The sequence below is a fragment of the Talpa occidentalis genome, unplaced genomic scaffold (genome assembly GCF_014898055.3).
Source record: "Talpa occidentalis isolate TD23 unplaced genomic scaffold, MPIMG_talOcc4v2.1 talOcc4.5, whole genome shotgun sequence".
Lineage (NCBI taxonomy): Eukaryota > Metazoa > Chordata > Mammalia > Eulipotyphla > Talpidae > Talpa > Talpa occidentalis.
The window spans coordinates 11,877,844-11,903,968 of record NW_023604861.1 but is presented as its reverse complement, the minus strand read 5'-3'; the positions used below and the strand labels follow the sequence as shown (position 1 = coordinate 11,903,968).

The following is a 26,125-nucleotide window of genomic DNA, read 5'->3' as shown; positions in this document are numbered from 1 at the left end:
GCTGTGCAAAAGGCGCCCTTCCCGCGCCACTGAACTGGGCTACAGCCCGCGTCCTGGAACTGAGGGCTTTGGAACTGAGACCCGGGGCACGAAATTAGGGGCGTGGGTTCCCCACGACGGTGGGGCACAAGGCAGACACAGCACCCCAAAGCCGTTGAGGTGTACCCTACCATCCCCGCTTTGCTCCCTGTCCCAAGGCGTGGAAAATCAGCTCCCCAAGGGCTCTAGGAGAGATCTTTGGCGCCACCTAGCGACTTGTAGACAGCACAGGCTCCTGAAGGAGCTAGTGGCCAGCTGGGGAGTTAGCCCACACCCGGCCCCTTCCGAACAAGTAGTCTGAGCCCACAGGGAGAGCGAGCACCCACAGCCAGGGCAGACCAGGCACGCAGAAGAGTGTGCCTGACACTGGACGCGCAGGGAGTGTGTCCCACATCACCATTTTAGAACAGGGACATTTCTTCAGTAAAGACTACCCGCAGAAGGCTTCCTCAGGAGCCAGAGGTGAGCGGGGGAAGTTCGCCCACGCCAGACCCCCTCTGGCCTGCAGTCCAAGCCCAGAGGGGGAGCAGGAACCCACCGCCGGGGCAGACCAGGCGCACAGGGGAGTGTGTCCCCACATCGACATTTTAGGACAGGGACCTTTCTCCAATAAAGACTGCTAGAAACTGACAGATGACTCCAGGAGGAACCAGAGGGGAGAAGAGAAGCCCACCCAAGATGCCGGCCAGTCCCAACAACACAGTGTCCCAACGCATACGGCAAATTAGAAAACAGACAGTAGGGAGGAGAAGAACCACACGCAACCTAGCAACTCTCCAGAGAAAAAGCACACCACAAAAAGAAAACCAGCCCCCAGATGGCAACGACAGTAACTTGGAAGAACTTCTGAGCCTTCCAGAAAGAGAATTTAAAATTGCCGTGATTAAAAAACTGACAGAAGTCATAAAGGAAAACAATGATAAGGGAAAAATAATCACCGATCAGAAGAATGAAATTGAGTCCCTAAAGAGGGAAGTAAAAGAAATGCAGGAGATCAAAGAATTAGTGGAAGAACTAAAGAATTCTGGGAAAAGCAATGAAAGCAGAATTGATGAAATGGAAGAACGAATAAGTGCTCTTGAAGACTCAGAAATAAAAAGAACCAAAACAGAAAAGGAAAGAGAAGTACGAAGGAAAAAGAATGAAGAAAGACTTCGGGAACTATCTGACTCCATGAGGAAAGGAAATATAAGAGTTATAGGAATACCAGAAGGAGAGGAGAGAGAAGTAGGAACAGAGAAAATATTCAAAGAGATAATTGAAGAGAACTTCCCAAATGTGAAGAAGGAGCTGAAAATTGATATACAAGAAGCAAGAAGAACACCAAACTTCCACGACGAAAGAAAAAATACAGCAAGACACATAATAGTAAAGCTCCCAAGAATCCAGGACAAGGAAAAAATAATGAAGCTGGCAAGAGGGAAGAAACAGATAACATTCAAAGGAAAGCCAATCAGGCTGACATCAGACTTCTCCGAAGAAACACTAGGGGCAAGGAGAGAGTGGAGGGACATAGTCACCAGACTCCAAGAAAACAGATGCCAACCAAGAATACTCTATCCCGCAAAGCTCTCCTTCCTCTTTGAAGAAAGAATATGGACCTTCCCAGACAAACAGAAACTCCGGAATGTCATTGCAACTAAACCCCCACTCCAAAAAATACTACAAGGAGTCCTAAAGCCAGAACCTCAGAGGGACGAATAACAATGAAAGAAGGCCAAAAAAAAAAAAAAGTTATTAAAAGAATAAATAAATAAAATCAAAGGAAAGACAAACACAATGGCAAATACAGATGTTAACATATCAATATTAACTCTAAATGTAAATGGACTAAACTCTTCAATAAAAAGACACAGAGTTGCAGCCTGGATTAAGAAACAAAACCCAACCTTTTGCTGTCTCCAGGAAACACATTTAGCTACAAAAGATAAAAATAGGCTCAAAGTCAAAGGATGGAAAACAATCCTACAAGCAAATGGGCCAAAAAAGAAAGCAGGAACAGCTATACTTATATCAGATAAAACAGATTTCAAACTCAAAAAGATAAAAAGAGACCCCAATGGTCACTACATTATGATCAAGGGGACAATACTTCAAGAAGAAATAACACTCATTAACATATACTCACCAAACGAAGGAGCACCAAAATATATCAGACAACTGTTGTCTTCTCTGAAAACAGACATCAGAGAAAACACATACGTAGTGGGAGACTTCAACACACCACTATCAACAATGGATAGATCAACAAGACAAAAAATAAGTAAAGAAACCAAAGCTCTAAATAAGGACCTAGAGCAATTGGGCTTAACAGACATCTATAGAACACTAAACCCCAAAAAAACGGAGTACACATTTTTCTCAAGCGCACACGGATCATTCTCCAGGATCGATCACATACTGGGGCACAAGACAAACATCAACAGATACACCAAGATTGAAATCATACCAACCATCTTTTCTGACCATGAAGGCATCAAACTAGAACTAAACCATAAAAAGAAGGCAAGGAACTTTCCTACCTCATGGAGATTAAAAACCACACTACTGGAAGACCACTGGACTAATGAGGAGATCAAAGAAGAAATTAAAAAATTTTTTGAATTGAACGACAAGGAGGACACCAATATCCTAAATGTATGGGATGCAGCAAAAGCAGTAATAAGAGGAAAATATATAGCAATAGAAGCTCACATCAAGAAACAAGAAAGAACTCAAAGAAACAACCTAATCTCGAAGCTCAAAGATCTAGAAAAAGAACAACAAAAAAACCCCAAAACCAGTAGAAGAAAAGAAATAATAAAAACCAAAGCAGAAATAAATGAAATTGAAACTAAAAAAACAATCCAAAAGATCAATGAAACCAAGAGCTGGTTCTTTGAAAAAATCAATAAAATAGACAAACCCCTAGCCAGGCTCACAAAGGAAAAAAGGGAGAAAGCACAAATAAACAGGATCATCAATGAAAGAGGAGAAATCACAACGGACAGAGCAGAAATCAAAAGAATAATCAGTAACTACTATGAACAGTTATATGGAAATAAGTTCAATAATCTAGAGGAGATGGACAAATTCCTACAACTCTACAATCACCCAAAGCTAGATAAAGAAGAAATAGAACACCTAAACAGACCAATTACAATTAGCGAAATTGAAATGGTAATCAAAAACCTCCCCAAAAACAAAAGCCCAGGACCTGATGGATTTACAAATGAATTCTACCAAACATTCAGAGACGAATTAGTGCCTATCCTTCACAAACTCTTCCAAAAAATTGAGAAGGAAGGGACAATACCAAACACGTTCTATGAAGCCAACATTACACTAATACCAAAACCGAACAAGGACAACACAAAAAAGGAAAACTACAGGCCAATCTCCCTAATGAACACTGATGCAAAAATCCTCAATAAAATTTTAGCCATCAGAATCCAACAATGTATCCATAAGATAATTCACCACGACCAAGTAGGATTCATTCCAGGGGCACAAGGATGGTTTAACATCCGAAAATCAATCAACGTTATCCAACACATCAACAAAAAGAAATATAAAAACCATATGATAATATCAATAGATGCTGAGAAAGCTTTCGACAAAGTGCAACACCCATTCATGATAAAAGCCCTTGAAATTCTTGGGATACAAGGAACATACCTCAACATCATAAAGGCCATCTATGACAAGCCAACAGCCAGCATCATTCTCAATGGTGAAAAGCTGAAAGCAATTCCATTAAGATCTGGAACAAGACAAGGATGTCCACTCTCACCACTGCTTTTCAATATAATACTGGAAGTCCTAGCCAGGGCAATAAGACAAGAGAAAGACATCCAAGGAATCCAAATAGGAAAAGAAGAAGTCAAACTATCACTATTTGCAGACGATATGATATTATACATAGAGAACCCCAAAAACTCCACAGAAAAGCTAATTCAACTCATCAATCAGTTCAGTAAAGTGGCAGGATACAAAATCAACACGCAAAAGTCAGTAGCCTTCCTATACACAAACAATAAATCTGAAGAAGAAGAAATCAAAAAAACCATCCCTTTTGTTATTGAAACAAAAAAAATCAAATATTTGGGAATAAATCTAACAAAAGAGATAAAGGACCTATACAAAGAAAACTATAAAACACTGTTAAAAGATATAGAAGAAGACACAAAGAAATGGAGAGACATCCCCTGCTCGTGGATTGGAAGAATAAACATTATTAAAATGGCCATCCTTCCAAAAGCAATATACAGATTCAATGCTATTCCAATCAAAATTTCAATGTCATTCTTCAAAGAAATAGAACAATTATTGATGAAATTCATATGGAATCACAAAAAACCCCGAATAGCCAAAGCTCTCCTGAAAAAAAAAGAAGGGAATGGAGGCATTACACTCCCAGACTTCAAACTATACTACAAAGCCATAATCATCAAAACTGCATGGTATTGGAACAAGAACAGACATACAGACCAATGGAATCGAATAGAAAATCCAGAAATAAATCCACAGATTTATGGTCAACTAATCTTTGACAAAGGAGCAAAGACTATGCATTGGAGCAAAGAAAGTTTGTTCAATAAATGGTGCTGGGAAAACTGGGTCGCTACATGCAAAAGAATGAAGCTTGACCACTACCTCACACCATACACAAAAATCAACTCAAAATGGATTAAAGAACTAGACATAAGACCTGAAACCATAAAATATATAGAAGGAAATATAGGCGAAACACTACGTGATCTGCACATCAAAGACATCTTTACAGACACATCACCCAAAGCAGTGATAGTGAAGGCAAAGATAAACAGCTGGGACTACATCAAATTAAAGAGCTTCTGCACAGCAAAAGAGACAATAACAAAAACAAAGAGAAACCCCACCAACTGGGAGAACATTTTTGCACCCAACACTAATGATAAAGGACTGATCACAAAAATCTGCAAAGAGCTGATGAGACTCAGCAACAACAAAGAAAATAATCCAGTCAAAAAATGGGCAGAAGAGCTAAAAAGAAACTTCTCTGAAGAGGAAATGCAAATGGCCAACAGGCATATGAAAAAATGTTCAACATCACTTGCCATCAGGGAAATGCAAATCAAAACTACCATGAGATACCATCTTACACCAGTGAGAATGGCACATATTAAAAAAACTAGCAACAACAAATGCTGGCGAGGGTGTGGAGAAAAAGGAACTCTTCTGCACTGTTGGTGGGAGTGCAAACTGGTCCAACCACTGTGGAGAGCTGTGTGGAGATTTCTGGACCTACTAAACATAGAGCTTCCATATGATCCAGCAATTCCACTCCTAGGTATTTACCCAAAGGACACAGAAACATCAATTCCAAAGAACACCTGCACCCCTATGTTTATAGCAGCACTGTTTACAATAGCTAAGCTTTGGAAACAACCCAAATGCCCAAAAATAGATGACTGGATCAAGAAGATGTGGTACATATATACCATGGAATATTACTCAGCATTCAAAAAAGATAAACACATGCAATTTGCAGCAACATGGATGGCGCTGGAAGGGATCATGCTCAGCGAAATAAGCCAAAAAGAAAAAGAAAAATACCGGATGGTCTCACTCATAGCAGGAATCTAGAAAACTTAAATAAGGGACCAGGAAAATGAATAACTATAAGAAAGTGAAAATCAAAATCAACAAAAAACTATGAACCAGAGACACTTTTAGGGGGGCGGGGGCGGGAGGGGAGGGATTGGGGTCAGAATGGGGGGGCTGCAATTGTATGGGGAATATAACAATAAAATTTATTAAAAAAAAAAAAAAAAAAAAAAAAAAAATCCTGCACAAAAATGAACTGAGAGACTTATGTTTTCTGGATGTGAGAGAGATTATAAACAGCCTGTGACACCTATTTTAGTTTATGATTTACTGATCTATAAAGAAAATAACTTGTAAAACCCAAATTAAGCGGGAGTAATGATAGTTTACTAATAATGAAAGCCAGCTGTGTTTGTTTCTTCTAACAGAGACATTGCAGTCTTCAGTAGAATTTGGAGACCTACGTGTTAGGTCTTTGGGAATGCAAAGACTTAATTTTTCGGATTCTGATGAATTTAAATTTGTAAAAATTGATTTCATTTCAGTTTTAAGATGACAAATTTTAGGATCACATTTTCTCTCATAGAAATTTAAGACAGGAGGTCTGGTCATTGAAAAGACTTCACAACTTCACCCCGATCTTTGAAATCATTCATTGGTTCAATTAGAGAATTTTTCACTATGAACGTCATTATTTATAAAGTAATGCATCCCAGCTTTCCTGTTATTTTTATTCTGATGATTGTTTTGAGCAATTTCTCTAGATTTCAAAATTCATATGCAGTTACAGTAATTATTTCATTTTGTGGCTAAAAACTACCATTCCTATACCCTTGCCTTTAATATTTTATTTATGAATCAGCTAATATAATTAAGAGCACTTTGCAAATTGTAAAGAACTGCACAAATAGACAATATTATTTTTAATCACTATATAACTTTTTTCAATGCCTAGCTTCATAATTTTGGGACTGAAACCTTTTGTGTGGTCTCTGGAATTTGGAAAAAAGCAGATATCATTAAAACATTATTCTCTGTTTCATGGTTAAGGCCAAATGTGACTTAAGCTAGATTGATAGCTTATTACATTATATACCCAAGTTTTCATCTGCTTGCAGGGACAAGAGTTTTTAGTTATATTTAGGCATAGAATTTCCATATAACAAGTGAAAGAAAGAAGGAATGTGCTTAGCTTAGTAGACATGTAGCTCTTGGGGAATTATGTGCTGCTGTAGCTTTCTCTATAGAGAAACATGCTGTTGAACAAGGTTTTTGCACTTGTAGATAAGGCTGACTATAAACACTGTTTTACTTTATTCACTAACTCTTTGTAACCTTAGTAACTAGCCCCTTAATTTAGATTGTATCCAATTTGGCCTAAAATAAATGATCTATATTTGCATAGTTTTCTCAGGACTTATTTTAGCATGATGTGCTTCATAAAATGTATCTTAAAGAGGATTTTGTGTATTTCTGTAGAGCATAAGCAACATGAGAGATTTGAAGGATACATTTGTATCTTCTTGAATATACACCGAGATCCCTTGGCTAGTTGGTGGGTAGGTAGATGATTGGTTCTCCATTGCCATTTGCCCAAGGCTAGTATTGTCCATATATTTTCAAGGTGTTGATCTGTATGGAAAACTACCCATTTTATGTGCAATATAGAGACACAGGGAGGACTTTTGGATAATATCCATGTAATCTCCTCAGTGAGAAAACCTATTGATATTACTGCAGGTGCCTGGGGATACAGCAATGAACAGGCAAGTAGACAAGCAGGATGACTAGCTACCAGGAGGTGCAGTGGGGATGAGGTGGGTGGATGCAGCATTTCTGTCTACATAAAGGCCAGAGCTAAGTGAATGAGAGCCGTGGCTGCCCCCATTTAAGCATTTTGGCCATCTCTGGGTCAGTACCATCTGCTTCAGCCAAGTCAGTCTTATTTGGAAGCATTTGAATGTGAAGTTGCTTGGTCAGGTTGACTAATTGAAGCTGGGATGGTCTTTTCACAGTGCTCCTCCGCTGCTTCAAACACTGCAGTGTCTTCTGCTGTTCCTGAAAGTACTATGTCATTGTTTAACCTGACCCAGGGATTCATGTTGCCTGGTATTTTCTCCGCTAGCTTGCTGGCCATAAGTCAGTGACTGTCCAGGGCCCAGGTGCTGTCCTTTGTGTCTGCCCTCTGCTATCCCACCTTTATCAAATGACCTCACGTGCATCCTTCAGATTTTTTCTCCAGCCTCTTGTCATCCAGAAGCCTGCCTCAAGTCCTTTACCAAGGTCAGAGCCTCCTTTTGACCCCGTTAATTCGTGTGTGTGTGTGTGTGTGAGTGTGTGTAGCACTGGTAACCATTCTCACGATCAAGCTGCATTGAAACAAATAAGATCATCATTAAATTTATGAAACATACAGAATAAGTTCACTTTTGAAGGAGGAATAGGTTGAGGACAGGTTTGGAATGACACATTTTACTCTAGAGAGAAGATGCTTCTTGTCAGCATTATTGTTTTCTGAGTTGTGTATTTGATGAATAATTGGAGGCATGTCACAAATTTGGAAATAATCTAATGCAATATTGACTCACTCAACATACTATCAGTGAAAAGATATTAAAATTAAATTTTGATTGATTAAGACAGACATATGAAACCTATAATTTTAGAAATGCCTTTTATGCCTCATTCTACTAGTTGAAAATTTGAGTATTGATTTCTACTTTTGCATTTATCAATGTAATGCATATTGATTGTCATAAACATGTCCCATTGACATTTTACAGTCCTTAGAGTAAGTCCTTCTGAATAAAGAAGTAAATTAAGGTTTGTGTAGTTCAGTTGTAGTGATTCTCGTCATATTTCTCCCTGTCTCCCTCCCTTCTTCTGTGTCTTCCTTTCCTACATATCTCTCTATCTTGCTTTTCAAGTTTTTAAATTTTTTGCCCCCACCCAGTATCCCTTGTATCCTCTTGTCATTTTCCTTCCTCTTTCCCCTTTAACTTCAGACCTCAAACAGAATGTTTCTTGATGCCCAGTAGTTTGTGAAGGTGTTTTATTGTGTCGAGTTCTTTGCTGTGTCATCTTCATCTCTTTTCTTAAATACATAGTATGTGACCAAAAGCCCACAGCGTGGACATTTGTGTTGTTCATATACTGACAGCAGAGGTGTGAGTAATTGGTTGGCGTCCCCAATGACTATGACCCAATGACTTTTTACTTCAATTAATATTTCCCATCAGAGCATTTTTTGGAGAATTTACATACATGAATACACACATACACACAATATTATACGTACCTTTATTACATATATGTAGATCACATTTGTAACATATTTGGGGATTAGATAGTCTGTGTGGTAAAGTGTTTATTCCTTTCAATAATTATAAATATTTTTGTGTATGCTTGAAATATTTTCCCTTCTGTTCTCTGTAAATTGCTTTCAATCCAAAATACTTTCAAGTTCTCCTTAATGTTCTTACTGATGCTCTTGTAGAATTGCCCTCTGCCTTCACCAGTTCCTTGTATGTTGTTTTCTCTATCATAGCTTCTTCACATTTGTCATTTTTGAAAATTTATGTATTTATTTACTCAAAAAGGAGTAAAATACCAGTGGGCATTCCCCCAGCGTTCTATATAAATTTGGGGGTTTTAGAGTGTCAATACTCAGCACTCACCTTTCTTTTGTTTCATAGTTTGAAATAAAATGAGAAACAGCATGGAGAAGACCAATAAATGAAGATTAAAATGACAAATGGAGAAAGATTATAGCTGATTGTAGGTCTGCATTTAGATCTTATGTTGAAAAGGCTCACTGCCAATTCCCAGCAGAATGTAGCGGTCGTGCCTTCCTAGTTAATGGCACATCTGGACAACCAGAGGCCTTTGCCATTTTTCCTCTGGGCAAAGGGTAGATCAGAAAGCAGATTCATTCAAGGGAAGAGCAAGAGTTAGAATAGCAAGCCAGAGTCCTTCTCCATCATTTACTAATTCTGATTATAGTTCCTCCTTCCTTTGACATGCCTCAAGGAAGCAAGAAAGGTCTGGGGGAAACCTCAGGTTTGAGGAAGTAAGTTGTACTCAGCTGTAGACCTTGAATTTCTCTACGTTGTCTGTTGTTCTACTTATAAGTCAATTAAGTTGCTTAAAACTGATCTAGTGATCAAATCTGTTTGTCTCCCCACTCTACCTGCCCTCCCCTAAGACAGTAAAGGCACTGTCTGGGAAACACTGACTATTTCTCTTTTTGAAAATGAAACAAGCAAACCCAGGGGAAAGGAGCTGACCCATTGGTGGGGCCTCACTCTCCTGCTTCAGAATGCAGGACACACACAGAAGAAGACAAGCAGAGAGAAACAAAAAAAGGTGTATTTACATGGGGCATAAGGATAAGGGGAGAAACGTTGAAGGGGAGTGTATAGGAAAATAAAATTTTTTAGCTAACACTTATTTATCCTACCCTACATAGCATCTGATTCACTGTGGCTGGGGTACGGGCATGAGCCACAGACTGGGACACAGCTGAGAAACCTACCAAAGTAGCAGGCAAGAAGCCAGCCAGGAGAGCCCCAACTGCAAGCAGGAGCTGGCCGGAAAAGCCCCCAGCCAACATCCACAGGCCGGACCCCCCTACCACCCCCTGTTCTGTCTTTAAAGCCCACCAGGGCTGTCTTTAAAGCCCACCAGAGACCTGCCCTGCCCTTCCATTTAGCAGTGCACTCAGGAATCGGGGTGAAGCTACAAGACCTACACTCTTACAAAACAGCTAGGGCTTGAGGTAAAAGTACTCAGAAATCTTTGATGAAAAAATGCAATTAGGTAATTCCTAAAACAGTGGAGAAAATGGAGGCTTTATGTGTATCAAATATACTTCCAGAGTATATGTAAACTTCCACACAGAGATCTGAAAGTAAAACACATGGCTGGAAATAGACCAACATAAGTAAACAATTATAATGACGCTTAGAATTTTTGAGGAAGCTTGAATGAGTGATTTAAATGTTTAGTTTTTTTTTTTTTTTTCTTTAGCTTGAATGAGTCTGAGACTCTTGCTAGATATGGAGGGCAATTTTGTGAAGAATATCATATCCTTTAGAAAGAAATATGAACAGAATATATGCAGAAGGGTTCCTAGTCATTCACTGAATAGGAAGGTAGAGTTTATTTTTTTTTACTTAGTATTAACTGCATGTGATAATGAGGTAAATGGGATAATGTAAAGAAGGCCACATCAGGGTATCTTATTTTCCAATTTGGAAATGGGACTAGTTTGAGTGACATCATAATTAAAGTTGAGGTATAATTTTAATGACTCAGCTTTGAGAACATGTAAGTTGTCTTTAAATATATTTCCCAAATGAATAAGATAAATAAAATTAAAACTGGATAGGGATTTGACCATGATAAATTAATTTATATTACCTTTGCAGTTACCTTTAAAATATCTCAATAACACTTGTGTTGTTTGAGAAATAATTTTAAGAACAACGAATGTGAATGATTTTGAGCAGTGAAATTTGAGTGAAAACTGAAAAATGAGGCAATTTGTTGCGTTTATATATGTCTTAGGAAATGTTTGAATGATGTGATTAGGACGGAGCCATAGTGTTTATAAGTTTTGCAAAACACATATTGTTGAAATACAACAATCCAGGTTGTGAAAATTCTTAAATAATTCATGTAAGGTATAAGAGTGAAGCCCCAACAATTTATTCTAGTCTTATTTGGATATAATGTCTGTGAATGATTCAGTAAATGAGGTTATAAATATTCATCTTTTTTATCACTGGCAACAGCTGAGAATCTCTGAGCAGACAATGGACTGCAGAATCTAGACTTGGATGCATGCACATACCCATTAACTTTTCCAACTTTTATTTCCACATTAGATATCAGCAGTTCAGGAACATGTGTGCTAAACAGCACTATGCTTCTTTGTATTAAAATTTGGAAAAGCTTTTACTTGATTTATCCATAAATGACAGGTGGTAGGTTTTATCTCATAAAAACTTAGGACAAAGGAGGGATAGGCAGCACTTAAGGAAAAAGGCAAAATGTTTTACACATTTCTCAACAAAGTTTTGACCTAAAATAAAACTGAGAAAGGCCAATTTGAATGACTGTAGATTGGTATAGCAAAGTGTCTCATGGAGGCTGGGAAAAACCTTTTAGTTCTTTCTGAAATCCAGAAATAAATTTTACAAATAATTTTTACAAAAGTATAGTCTGAATCATATCTAGGTAAACAGTATTGCATTTTAGGAGAATTTTATAAAAAAAAAGTTGAACACAATAAATACTATTTATTTCAGATATAGCAAGACTCACTGAATTCTTTGCTGCTAAACTGATAGAATTCATTTACCTAAATGTTTTAAAAGGTCTCTTACATGTCAGATTTTTACTGTTTGTCATGAAAAATTTGTGCACTTTGGTGCTGTGGATTTTACACTTGATCTTAGCCAAAAGGCCGAGAAGCGATGGTGCTGTGGATTTTAGTAGATAGTATTCCCTTTAAGATCAGCAGGCTGAGGGGCCTCCCCTGGTGGCCTAGGGGTTAAGTCTCAGGCTGTCACTGCTATGGCGTAAATTCAATCCCCAGCCAGGGAGCTAACCCACATGGCGCAGCAGACCTCTTTGGTCTCACCCGCTGCTCCCCTTACAGTGTATTTCAGTAAATCTGCCTGTTCTGCTCCCCACTCTGGCTTTGGTGAATCCTCTCTCCTCTCACCCCCTGCACCCCACTTCTTTTACGTGCAAAAAAAATAAATAAATAAACAGACTGATTTCCTCTGTTTTTCAAAGAGAATGAGTAAAGTTGTCCCCACACAGCTTTGGTATGAGAATTTTATAACTTTAAAAGATAGTTGAAAAATTATGCCTCTGGACATTCATTCATTTTGTCATTATCAACTAAACATGATGGTGTCAGTCTCCTTGATAAACAAATGAATAATATGTCATTGTTGGGGGAACACAGCAGATTGATTCTAGACATAATATTAATTTGCTTCTATTATCATCAGTACAAAAACAATACCTTTAGTATCAAAACAGTGAATTCTGTGATTCAATGAATGGATTCCAAAGGAGACTATGATTCTTTGCCATGTAGAGATTCCATTCTAAAAGATTTACAGAATTGATATAGTCATGCATTTATTTGTGTGCTTACTATGTGCCAGAGATTTTGCTAGAAATATGATATAAAAGATTCTATGTAAAACCACAGTAGGAAAGTATTTTCATCTAAAAACACCGTTACAAAATGAACCTAACCTCAGGTATTTCAACTTCATTTATTGGCAGTTTTTCCCTGCAAGTGATCCATAACTTTCTATGAGAAATCTAAGTTTTAACTTATAAAACATCTTGTTAATAAATATATTTTTTAAAAATTTCTGGATAAACATAAGGAAAGGCATACTAGTAATTCTCCTAGTTCTAATTTTGATATAATAATTTCCTGAGCTTTCAGGGTACTTTAACTTACATACCAATATTATATCAAGAGTTAGGATTTATCTCAGATTGTATAAAAGACTAAGTGGAAATGTTGTAAGGGGAATTAGTAAGGATTTGGGGTTAGACGCTGGGGAATTTAATCACAAGATCATATATTCACAAATTTTGATTGTCTAGTTGAACCTTCTGAATTTAAGCACTTAATCAGGCAAATGCTGAGGAATATTACAAGTCCTCCTTTCAAACTGAAAGCCTCTTCTGATTATAGACTAACCTGTCTGCCAGCTCTGACATGTTGCAAACAGATGCAGCAATGCACTGAAACTCTTTTCATCTCATTGGGGGAAAGACTGTTTTAAAGTTCTTAATGGTTATTTTTCTAAAAATGGTTCATTTAAGACCTTAATTGGGTACATGAAATGGTTTCTTCTGTCACTGATCCTAATATGTGCACATTTGCAATGTACAAAAGGATCCTTTTGTTTTAAACATGACCCAGTTTTATGAGGCATAGAAAAGGAGCAAAGAGTTGAATTCTTTAGAGCAATTTTTGACTAGATAGCAAAGGGGTAAATCAGCAGACCTCAAACATATATGAGCGGGAGCACAGCTTTTAGCCAGTGTATTAGTTTGCTAGAGCTGCCATAACAAAAGACCACAGAACAAATGGTGTAAGCAACACAAATGTATTTTCTTATAGTTCTGGAGGCTAGAAATCTCCAGATTAAGGTAGCAAGGTTTGGTTTCTTCTAAGGACTTTTTCCTTACAATGGCCCCATTCAAACCCCTCTCTGTGATGCGTCCATGCCATAGGCCCTCTGTGTGACTAAATACTCCTTCCTATAAGAATAGCAGTCATGTCAGACCACCCTGCACCCTATTTTTAGCTTCAGCACCTCCTTAAAGGCCCTCTCTCCACATGCAGTCATTTCTGGGGTGCTAGTGGTTAAGGCTTCAACAGATGAGGATTTTGTTTTCTTTGGGGATGAGGGAGAGATAAAATGCAGCCCATAACAGAAATTATGATGTATTTTGATTTATTTATGACCAAGGTAGCACCAAGAACTAACTACGAGCCTAGAACCCCAGCTGAGGGAAGATGAACAAGTAACTCCTCAAGGTTGTCCTGCCCCCAGGCTGACCTCTCTGCACGCTTGTTCTCCTATTGGGTTGTGAAAAGTCTCAGGTAACTAGGCTCCTTTTTACCTTAGATGGAGGTGACCATCTTACCCCGAGTTGAGTCAGGAGCACACAACTTAAAAAATGTGAGAACCTTTGGCCTTTCCAGGGGGAGGTTGGTTGACCTTTTCTCACTTTGACATCCTGAGTTCTGTGTGTGTGTGTGTGTGTGTGTGTGTGTGTGTGTGTGTGTGTGTGTGTATGGGAGGCTTGTGCCCTCACTCACATGTTGGGGAATGACTAGGATGGCTGGAGGGTGTCATGATGAGAATCCTCTAGGATGGTGGAAGAAGTACACCCACTTGTGCTGGCGAATGTCTAGGCCCCTCCCAGGAGGGGCATCTGTAGTGTGGGCGGGTCATGGAGCTCAGCTCTAGAGATCATCTTGGCCCCCTCCCCTCAGGCTGACTTGTTCCCAGCTCTTGTACTTCTCATCCAGAGTGTCTGGGATGTGGCTGCAAGCCTGGTGCAGGCCTCACTCTCTGGCAGGGAACTCTCATGAGGGAACATCCTGCTGTTCACTCTGAACTTTTGGACAGGCGCTTCTTATTTCTTTCCAATTTACCTTTTATTCCTGCTAGCCTCTTTGGTGACTTGTAAAGAAAGAATTCTATTTTATGTCCCTTCTGCTTAGACTCATACAAATAACAGCCTCTATGTCAACATTTCTTACGGCAGTAAAGATGATAATTCATGCTTCCAAAATCTCAGGCCGGAAGTGGAATTTTTGCATTGGTCCATGACTTGAGAGAAGGGAACCCCAGGGAAGGCATTCTTTCCTGGAAAACTCCCCATTACATCTCCTATAGCTTTGTACCAACTCCTAAGTACAGATGTTTATGTTCATTATTAGCTTAATCGTAAAACCTTGCAAATGTTGCCTCATAATTTTGCTGTGTATAGAAGAATTCACAAATTAACCAGTATAGTGAAGAGAAGGTCTGGATGTTAGTGCTGGATTTGGGGTTAGTGTAGCCTGGTGACTGTTAGCAAGCCTTTCAGCTCCCTGTCTCAGCATCTCACCTATTAAATGATAGAGATCATATCTGCCAGGCTAATTAAGAATTGTCAGGATCAAGTGAATTCATGTCAAGTAAAGTGCTTTGTAAACCGTCAGGCACTATACAAATAGAATTGACAAAAGCTGGTAGAAAAATGTGAGATTATATTAGAGGCATTAAAAGCCTATTATAAACGCATTTACTTCTCAAAAATCTGGTCTGTTTAGACTAAACCAAGATGTCTTTATTGGAACCCCATTTCTGAAATCCCTGTCTGAGCTTGAACTGGTGGTGTAGAGATTGCTAGAACTTAAAAAGGAGCATATATTGGGAAAGTCTATGGTTAAACTTTTTTATTTAATATTCAGTTTGCTGTCTGTCCTGCACCTCCCCTCTCCCTTTGTTTTTTAAAAGTAGTTGTTCAGCTATGGGTAATTCTGTTTTTGTAAATATCTTTCCAGTGTACTATAAGCTTCCTAAGGGCAGGAATAATAGCTCTTTTGTTTTAAGTTCCCCAGTGACTAGCAAGCTCAGTGTCTGGATAGCAACAGATTTTTTTTTTTGGAATAAACAACCAAGGAATGTTTCTTTTATTCACATTCAGGATTTTCATATTTACTTTCCTAACATAAAATTAAAGTTTAGCCTCTCCATGCTGTTCCCTGCACTTTTCAGTCAGACTCCTTATTTTAAAAGTAAATTTACATTCTGTATCAATGAGTTAAATATGTCTTCCTGCAATACCGTCCTTATTTTGGAACACAGTAAATTGATTGGGTGATGTTTCCAGGAGTTAGGAAGTGCCAGTCAATTTCACTGTTGGTTGAATAGAGAAAAATGCGCTTTTTTTTTTTTTTAGTATTTTGTTTTCTTTTAATGTGGTTACAAACACATAGCATTGAATTTAACATCTCAGATGTTTTTAAGTGTTTAGTTCAGTAGTGGAAGGTATTTTCACATTGTCATGGAACAGATCTCTGGAACTTTTTCATTTTGCAAAATGCAATCTTTAGCCCCATTAAACTCTAGTTACCCCTTTCTACATTCTGTTTCTATGATGTTGACCACTTTAAATACCTTATAGACAAATATATTTAAAGGATCTACATAAGTTACTTTTTTGCTCTTACTGTGTCTGTAAAAATCATGCAGGAAATCTGGGTCATTTCATACTAACTAAGTGATGTTTTCTTTTTTTTAAGGACTTGTGCATACAAGAGCTGGGGTGTAGGCCAGAGGTGCAGGGGGTGAGAGGATTCACCAGAGACAGGGTGGGGAGCAGAACAGGCTAATTGACTGAAATATACTGCTGAGGGGAGCAGTGGGAGAGATAGTCGTGGTCTTTGTGTCGTGGGTCAGCTCCCTGGCTGGGGATCGAACTCGTGCTGCAGTGGCTATGGATTACTTCATAGTGCTGAGACTTAGCCCCTTGCACCACCAGGGAGGCCCCAACTAAGTGATGTTTTCATTCTCATTCATACGCAACAAAACCAAGTACTAATTTTCTTTAATAAGCATCAGGCATTTTACCTTGGTAAGGGTAAACAGTAAAATGAGGAGAGAGCAAATAAAAATCTTTTATATAATTTGTAAAGTAGTAGGTGCTTTTTAAAATCAAAGTAGATTTAGGTAAGGGAAGACGAAATATGATATATTATAAAAACTATTGTTAAAGTCTTACATTAATTTGAACACCTGTTCTTTTCTAAGACTGTTGCAGAAATCACGTTCTTACTTTTGGAGAAGATTGGGCTAGTTAGATGAGTGGTTCTCAAACTTGCGTGCCTCCCTGTATCACCAGCCCAGCTTCTTTGTACAGATCACTGGACTAAACCCCCAAAGATGCTAATTCAGTACATCTGGGGAGCACCTAAAAATCTGCACACTTATCAAGGTCCTAAGAGACGTGAATGCTCTTGACCTGGACCAGACTTTGAGAACTATTGGTGTGAAACAGCGGTTCCCAAGATACTTTTTAAAGATAGTAATAAATGCTTTGTCAAGACCTGTCTAGTGGGTTCTGAAATGCTGCACTATAATCACTTCTGAGTGCCCAGTGACTATTTGCATATGAAAGACTTGTTGAGATCTTGCTTTAAAAAGCCTCCTTAACATGTTTCCAAAGCTTTCTAGATTTGCTTGATTGCAGAACCTAACATCTATTGTCTCGAGGGACACATATTCTACAGTGCATAATCTGAAAAGTGCTCTGTTAGGATAAAAAACAGAACAGCATAAGGTTTTCAGTGTTTTGGTAGGATGTGTGAGGTTATATGTTACATGGTGAGTCATGATGATCGCTTATTCCTATTCTTTATCTTTTGAAATCAATAAAACTCAGTTTCCTAATAGGAGAGGCATATAAAGGATTTGCTAAATAAAGTACTTGAAGTTTTTTCAGAGATGGAAAATGAAGGAATTAAAAGCTCTGTTCATTTAAATTCCAGTGTTGGTTTTGAGGTTTGCAACTGAAAATTTCCATCTTGGTGTCTTCAATGGGTGGTTTAGTTTTCATTTAAGATCTGCGTAAACTTCACAGTAATAGACACAAATTGGTTGAATGTAGGAATCCTGTGATCAATGCTGAGCCTGAGGCAAGAATTGAGAGGGTGATTGATACCTGCTTGAGTCTGCAGTGCGCCAAGCAGCTTGCTTTAGAGGGTAGTGCCAAGTCAATGATTAAAAGCATCTGTGGTTAGCCTGTGGTTCACCTGAATGCATCACATTAACCCTTGTGTCTGAGGTGAGTATCTGCACATATTAGCATCCTCCAGCGTCCTTTGGTTCACATGTAGAATGATCAGAATACAGTTTTCCCTCTAGGAAGTGTAAGTATCTGACTTCCTGTAATGATAAGAAGGACCTGTCCGGACCTCTATTCATTCCTTATGTAAGAGCTTTGCAGCCAGTCCCTTTCTCTCAGGTGTTCGGAACCTGGGGTACTCAGGCTCATTTTTACCTCCCACCACCAGCCTCTGTAGCCACCACCTGCGGCTTTGCTTTCCTCCCAGGTTTCATTACCCATATGTGATATTGTCTTATTGCAAAAGGTGCTTGGGAGTGTAAGCATGGGGCATGCACACCTATGATTATGGACACCTGGGACAAGAAGCCAGCAAGCACAGAGCATGTGCATATATAAATATGGACACCTGGGTAAGACGCAAAGAATAAGGGGAGATCAGGGGCCTAGGAGACTCAGTTGCAGCCTACCTGTGTGTCTGCTCCCCTGATTCAGCATTAAAGCAAGTGTAGGGTAAGGTAAAAGGTATCAGGCTTTTCTGCCCTCCCACCATCAGGATAGATGAGGGAACCCTGTGGTCCTGAATGCATGCCTGATGGTGGGCACCTGAAGTGGGTACACCTGCGCTAAGACTGTGCTTTTAAGGGCGGCGTCACAGGGATGCCAGAAGCTGAGAAAGCAGCAGCAGAAGCCGAAGAGAAGCCGAGATCACCAGAGAGCCCAGATAGAGTGAAGACTTGCTGGGGGCTGGGAGACCTACCAGCCCCCCAGCCAGCACCCCTGCCTGCCATATGCCTGGTGAACCCCAAATAAAAAAACCTGCAAAACCACTGAGGACTCTGACTCCTTTACCCGGTCTGCATGGGATCAGAAAACCTGCACTGTGCCCGTTCCTGTCCTTACAATTGGCGTAAGTCGGCAAGATCCATGTAGACGGGTATTGGAGCCCTCCAAAGACCTGGAGGGATTAAGAACAGACTGTTTGCCTGTGATGATGCTGTGGAGGCGCCATGGCAGCACAGAAGGTGGACAACGTCCACGAGCTACAGGACAAGACCTGGCGTGAAGGAGACGCCCGAGAGAACCAGCCAATGACACCCGAAAGGACCGGCCAACGACCCCTGAGGCAGCAGAATCATCGGGGAGGAGAGGACCATGATTCAGCGCTCGCCAGTGCTGATGCAGGGAGAGGCCAATGGACTTCAACTGATGGACATGGACTGATAAACTTGGACTGACAATCCCGCCAGAAGGCGGAGGACCTTGGCAGGTTATGTTTTTTTTTTTTTTGAGAATCTGGGGGTGGCCAGTGGGCCTTGATGGCCAAAAGCAGCCTGTGCATGCCCAGCAGCCAGGTGGAGAAAAGCCACTGAGAAGGCAAAAGCTGGTACTGATGCTAAGTTTGGGAAGCCCTGAGTGGCTGTTAAGCACTAAGTAAGCTGAGGAAGGCCAGTGAGTCTCGTAAAATCACCTGTGGGTGATGCCCTGCTCATTCTTGAGCGAGGGTGAGGAGCTGAGGAACCTGTCCTTGGGGGATGGGTGGGGAATGTGGCTTGGGGTGGAGCCCAAGCCAAATGTAGAGTTTGGATCCCCGACCCATGTGCTTGTGCAGTGGATTGGCCTGAATGCAGGGGTCTGCGAGTCGCATTGCTGGCCATGAAGGCCGAGTGTTGGAGCGACTGCAGACAGAAACCCTGAGGATTGGCGATTACCCCCAACAGAATAAAATTGCCAATCCCAGAGCTAGTGCATCCTGGGGGTGGATGCGGTGTGTGGCTTGTAGCCGAGACTACAGCCAGAGAAGGCCAGGAAGCCTGACGGCTCCTGGTGTGATATAGTAGATGCCGTGAGTGATTCCCCTCCCTCGTATGAGCAGTGCCTTTGGCAGCAGATTTGGTGGCTCATCTGCTGGTACCAATAATTGTCTTTTGCACTAGGTTGGGGTCCTGCCTGGACTTATTTGTGTTCTGTTGTATTTTGTTATATTGTGATGTATTTGCTTTTGTGGGCCATGGCTGCATTGTTTGTTTGCTTAGAAAATTGTATATATATGTAGACTATATGGCAGAAAACCCTGAGGGGGTGGACTGTAGGGTAAGGTAAAAGGTATCAGGCTTTTCTGCCCTCCCGCCATCAGGATAGATGAGGGAACCCTGTGGTCCTGAATGCATGCCTGATGGCGGGCACCTGAAGTGGGTACACCTGCGCTGACTGTGCTTTTTAAGGGTGGTGTCACAGGGACGCCAGAAGCTGAGAAAGCAGCAGCAGAAGCCGAAGAGAAGCCGAGATCACCAGAGAGCCCAGATAGAGTGAAGACTTGCTGCGGGCTGGGAGGCCTGCCAGCCTCCCAGCCCCCCAGCCAGCACCCCTGCCTGCCATATGCCTGGTGAACCCCAATAAAAAAAACCTGCAAAACCACTGAGGACTCTAACTCCTCCTTTACCCGGTCTGCATGGGATCAGAAAACCTGCACTGTGCCCATTCCTGACCCTTACAGCAAGTTAGAGACAAGGAAGACCCCAATATTCTCTTTCTGTCTGCCTGAATCAACAATGAACCTGCCCAGCCTGGGATGGTTGCATAACGGTATGCATATTGTAACCTTTTTTCTGTAGATACATACGTGATCCAGTTTTCAGCCCAGAGCCAAATAATATATCTGGCCAACATGGCTTTGAGAGGTTTTACAAAGATGTAAACAGCTGATGCCTAATTATACATGCTGATTTTTTTTTTTTATTTTAACCAGATGTGGCTCTATTGCTTTTGCATGGGATGGCCATGTTCATGCAAATGGCAGATAGAAATGAAGCTATATTTCATAATATATGGTGTTTTCTACCTGCCTTCTTAGCGCAGTAGGCAGCGCGTCAGTCTCATGATATATGGTGTTTTCATCTTGGGATGAAGGCCTGTCCTTCAGTACTAACAGGGCTTTATAAGGGACTAGCCAGCAAAGGGTGTTTTCCCCATATATGGGGCCAAGCAAATTCCCTCAGGAAGGTGTTATTAACCTTCATTTTAAAATTCAATGAAATGCAGACAGGCTCCCTCATCTGCCTAAGGTCATACTGTAGGTAAGTGGTGAGAACAGGATTTAAGCCAGGATTTGGTCGCCCAAATCTCCATCACTTCCCTTCTACTATGTGGAAAGGTTGCCAGAATACAAAAGTCTACTATGATTAACTGGAAACCCGATTGAAGTTTTGAAAGCAGAGTGAATGTTCCCTTTAAAAGAAAGGAATCATTAGCATATTATGGAATAATACAACACAATTAATTGTACTACCTGAGTGTTCCATAACTCTCATTGTACTAATGGCTGATGTTTGGTGAGAGTGCTCTTTTAAATAAAAAAGGTACAATGTGCAGCTCTTTTGAAACCACAGATTTAGAACATGTTGGTATTTAGTACATAGACCAGAACAAAAACTAACATTTTATCCTGTCTCTTGTGTGTTTATTTTTTGACATCAATTCCAGTAGTATACGCCTAAATTTAAAAGTAAAATAAGGATTTGAGAAGTACATGGGGAAAGTTCATATAATTAGGAAATTATTGTGATCTTGTGCTCAAAACCCTATTAGTGGTAAGCTAATTTTTTTCCTTTTGCTAGGAGTTTCTTATAGTAAAGTCATTTTAAGCCTCTAGTACATTCTTTATACGTGAACATTGAAGTATGAGCTGACGGTAGAAATAGTATTTGAAAAATGGGGACCTATCAAACCATAGATCATGTGTGGAGCAATGGAATGAAAGCTTAATCCAATGTAAGTTTCACATATTATAAAAGGAAGCAGTCTAATCTTTCAGAGGAAGTGGTACGTAATCTGGTAACTCTGGTGACTAATGTGATTTCTGAGTGACTTGGTCAGTAAATTCACCCACTCAACTCACTCACCCCTGCAGAGCTACCGTGGATCAATTCTTTGCTTGTTAGCTTGCTCTTCTCACCCCACCACTAAGGGGGAAGAATCGTTTGCCATTTCTTTGGGATCCCTGGGTGATTTGAGTCATCACACCGCAAGGTGGATCCTGTTAACTGTTCTAAAAGTTGAACATTTTGTAAAATAGTTATTTCAGGAACTGTACACGGTGAGGTTGTGGGAATGATGTCATTGGGAGAAACACCAAGACAGCAGTGGTCCTAGTCTCATTCTGTCCTGTAGTTTCTCTGTTCTACATGTCACCTATTCTATTCTATTTCCTCCTTGGGCTTAAACTGCTATTTGAATGTGTAACTGATCCAGTGATTTTCACCAGATGTGAGTGAATCTTCCTCAAGCATTAGCTTAATTCACATCAGCAAATGAGCTCTATTACTCATTACAATGGAGCCAATTTTGAATTGGTCTTCACTTTGCCTGGAAGAGGTAACTGTAGTGGTGGATATTAAAGAATGTATGGTTTCTCTTGGGTAGGACTTGGAATGGAACTGTAGAAGAGAGAGTTATGTAGACCACTGTAAACATTTCATTTTTATAGTTTTTAAATGTATGCTAGTAGAACCATCCTGAGTGAGATAGAATTCATAATAATGTTTACCTCAAAGTTTTTTCTTCAATAGAGCATTCACTAGGAACATTTTATATATTCTCTGAAAGTAAGACATCAAGGTAACATTATTTAAGGAGTCAATGTACCATAAAATGGAGGTATATTTACCTTGTTTTTCATAGAACAATAAACATTTTGAAATTATTTTGAGGAAAAGAAGGAAAAGAAAAACACTTCTTGGAGAATTATTGTTCCATCCCTTTGAAGGACCTTCACTTTAACTGAAGGGACAAGCCTATGAACTTTCTGCAAAAAAAAAAAAAAAAAGTCTGCAGGGCCTCCCCTGGTGGCACAGGCGGTTGAGCGCAGTGCTGTGAAGCTGTCTGCAGCCTCTGCAGTGCTGGTTCGATTCTGGCCAGCCAGCAAGAATCCCACATGGCGCGCAGACCTCTCCTGTCATGCCTGCTGCTCCCCTAAGCAGTGTATTTCGTCACTGTTCTGCTCCTACTCTGTCTCTGATGAATCCTCTCGCCCTCCTGCACATCTGGCCTGTACCCCAGTTTTTGTATAAATAAATAAATAAATCTTTAAAAAAAAAAGTCTGCAATCTGGGGGAACTCTTAACTCAGGAGAATTTATCAGAATTATTCCAGGAAGTTTTTCATACTTCAACAAACTCATTCTCCATTCCAAGATCCTAATACCATTCTGAAGCTACCAGAATCTTTGGAGAAGGTTGGTATATATTGTGTGAAAAATTCCTCTCATGCTTCTGAATGCCCCTCTCATTTCAGCTATCCTATCCAGTGGATTAGAGTGAAAAAAAAATCCTATTGATTTTTTTTCTAATAACAACTTTCTCTCAAAATAGAAGAACAGACCAATTAGGGGAATTTATTTCTGATTAACGAGAGTATATTTATTTAAAATTATATATATTTATTTAAATAAAAGTGTATTTATTTAAAATTTAGAGTCAAGTACTTTACCCAGTTAGAAGAATCACCTACTGTCATGTCCATTTCTCCATCACAGATCTATTCCTTTGAACTTCTAGATACTTCTTTTTGTAATTAGTCTTAAACTTTACAGATTTTGTGCCTCCCCAGTGGCATAGCAGTTGAGCGCTAGGCTACGAAGCTGCCGGCAGCCTCTGCAGCGCCAGTGCGATCCCTGGCTGCCGCTGAGGGTCCCACATGGCACGCAGACCCTCTCCTGCTGTGCCCGCTGCTTTCCTCAGCAGTGTACTTCGTCAATCTGCCTGTTCTGCTCCCCGCCCAAAAAAAAAAAACTTTACACATTTTGAATTGATTGCCCAGGGTGGTAGGTGAGGATTTAGCATTACCTGTTTTTTTTCCTACACTCACTTTTCTAATCACCTTGAACTAGGAATGATTTTTTTTCTTGATAAAACAAAAGCTCAGACAAAGGAAGGTGAGATTTGGGGATGAAGAAAACAAAATGTTAGGAAAAGTCACAGACTGGATGGCCTCAGTTTTCTAAACAAAATAAGGTATGGGTTAATCTTATGGGATTAAGCTACTGTTAGCTGCTAGCAGTAATTCATTAGGGAATTAAAAGATAAATCTAAGTAAAGCTCTAGACCCAGGGGGAAAGTGTTAAGAACGCATGGGATAAGTGGTCTCCACCAAATACAGTGGGATTGTTTTGAAGAGTGGAATGTTAATTTTCATTATTTGCAAAGAACAAAAGACAACAGTAAAATGCTAGAAAAGAAAAAGGTACATAGTTTAGTGAAGGTAAGATTTATTAGAAGTGTGGTCTTTGATCAATTACATGTGATCATGGGATAGAGATCAAGATGATGGACAGTCCCAAACTACAGGTAATACAAAACCTTAAAGCATATTTAATTTGGTACTTTATGTCTTCATTCATTGGGATAAATATGGATGCTTTCATTACATTTATTCACTTTCTGATATTTCCTTTTATTTGAGTAGTATCTAATTGGTATTCCTAGAGTCCCGAAATACATTGAAGGTAGCACATTGCTTAGTAGATGGGTTGTTGAAAGCCAACCCATCATTTCAAGTTCCTTTAAGACTCCTGAAGTAGTTAATCAAAGAAATGGATGATGAGGTCTTGACAACTGTATGTTGATGTTCATGTTTTCAGGGCAACACTTTTTTTTTTGCATTGTGTGTTTTGAGTTTACTAGCTTTGTTTGTGTTTTCGGAATAATGAAGTTTAGTTCCTTGCAGATGGCAAATTACAACATATAGTTTGCTTTTGTTAAGCAAGTGAGTCTGACTTTATGTTTAAAAGGGTGTTCTCTTACAACGGAAAAAAAAAAAACAAAAAAACAAACAGCTGGGCAGTTGAGTTGAAGTCCCAGAAGTCAGTCCCGCAGGGCACAGCCACAGTGCAGTTAACGATAATTTTAATTGGACACCCAAACTAAGCCAACCTCACATCATGTGTATGTCTAACAAATAGGGTTTATTATGTCCTTTAAGTCCTTTTAGAGGCTTATGAAGATTTATACCAGTAGTTAGCTGCTTTGTTCAAGCTACAGAGAATATTTAATAGTTTTTTTATTTTATCAGGATTAATGGGTAGAAATATCTCAACAAATGAAATTCTCTAGTGTGTACATTGTTGTCATTTGACATTCTCTTTATTCGCTTGGAGTAAGGTCAGTAATAGGAGATACTTTTTGATATGTGCCTTTGTATTTCATGTGTCAGATTTCTGTGAAAGCATAATAGAATGCTTCTGTGTCATTAGCACTTTTCTAACCTCAAATTTGTCCAAGAATCATATAGTAAATACATGAGTCTCACAAATATTTCAACATATAATGTTATAATGACGTTCTTTCCATTTATCCAGAAAATACTTGTCGAGTGCCTACTGTGTGCCAAGTGCTGGAGATATAATGTTGGGCAAATCAGAGCCTAGCGGTGTTAATGACTTACAGAAATGAAAACCATTTCATCTGGTCAGGGAAATGAGAAAGGGTCTCCTTGGGAAAGTAATGTCTGAATTGAGCTGGAGGGAGTTAACCAGGTTAACATTGGGAGCAATGGGAGTTAACCAGGTTAATATGAAGTAGAAGGGAACTGTCCGATCATGGGGAATGTTAGCCATGGAGGTTCTGAAACAGAATAGGTGAAGGCCTCTTCAAGGAAATGAGTGGAAGCTGTGGCATTAGAGACGGGCAGGGAGAGCTCTAAGGCCAGTAAGTTCAGGAGAGCTGTGTGAAGGATTTTGATCCTTAGCTCTGGAATTATAAAGAAATGTGAGACTTGCACTACACAGGGAGGAAAATAAAATTCACTGAAAATTCTATTTCTCAGTTTCTTCATTTAATTATTATAATTTTTGAATTAAATTTTTATTTATTACATATCAGTGGAACTGGAAAGTTATTGATTTAAAAATATCAATATTTTTCATTATCTGCAGATAAAAGTAAGTATGTGAACATATACTTTTCTCTTGAACTGGGTAATGGAGTTACAGTCCTTACTACCATGCTGTGTCTATTACTAATATGTGGAATAGGAAGGAACTTCATAAGTTAAGCAATGATTTATTTGAACACTAGTTTCAGTTTGGCAATTAGACTATAATAAATCATGGTTCTGTTTATGACATTTTACCATA

The 26,125-nt window shown here is 39.5% G+C and overlaps 1 protein-coding gene and 1 pseudogene across 1 annotated transcript in view; one reads left to right on the top strand and one right to left on the bottom strand.

Annotated features, from left to right (window-relative positions):
• The window catches only part of GPC6 (glypican 6), a 1,034,236-nt gene that overhangs the window by 26,409 nt on the left and 981,702 nt on the right, over positions 1–26,125 (top strand). The window lies entirely within an intron of this gene.
• On the bottom strand, positions 11,957–12,088 carry LOC119260072 (U2 spliceosomal RNA; annotated as a pseudogene).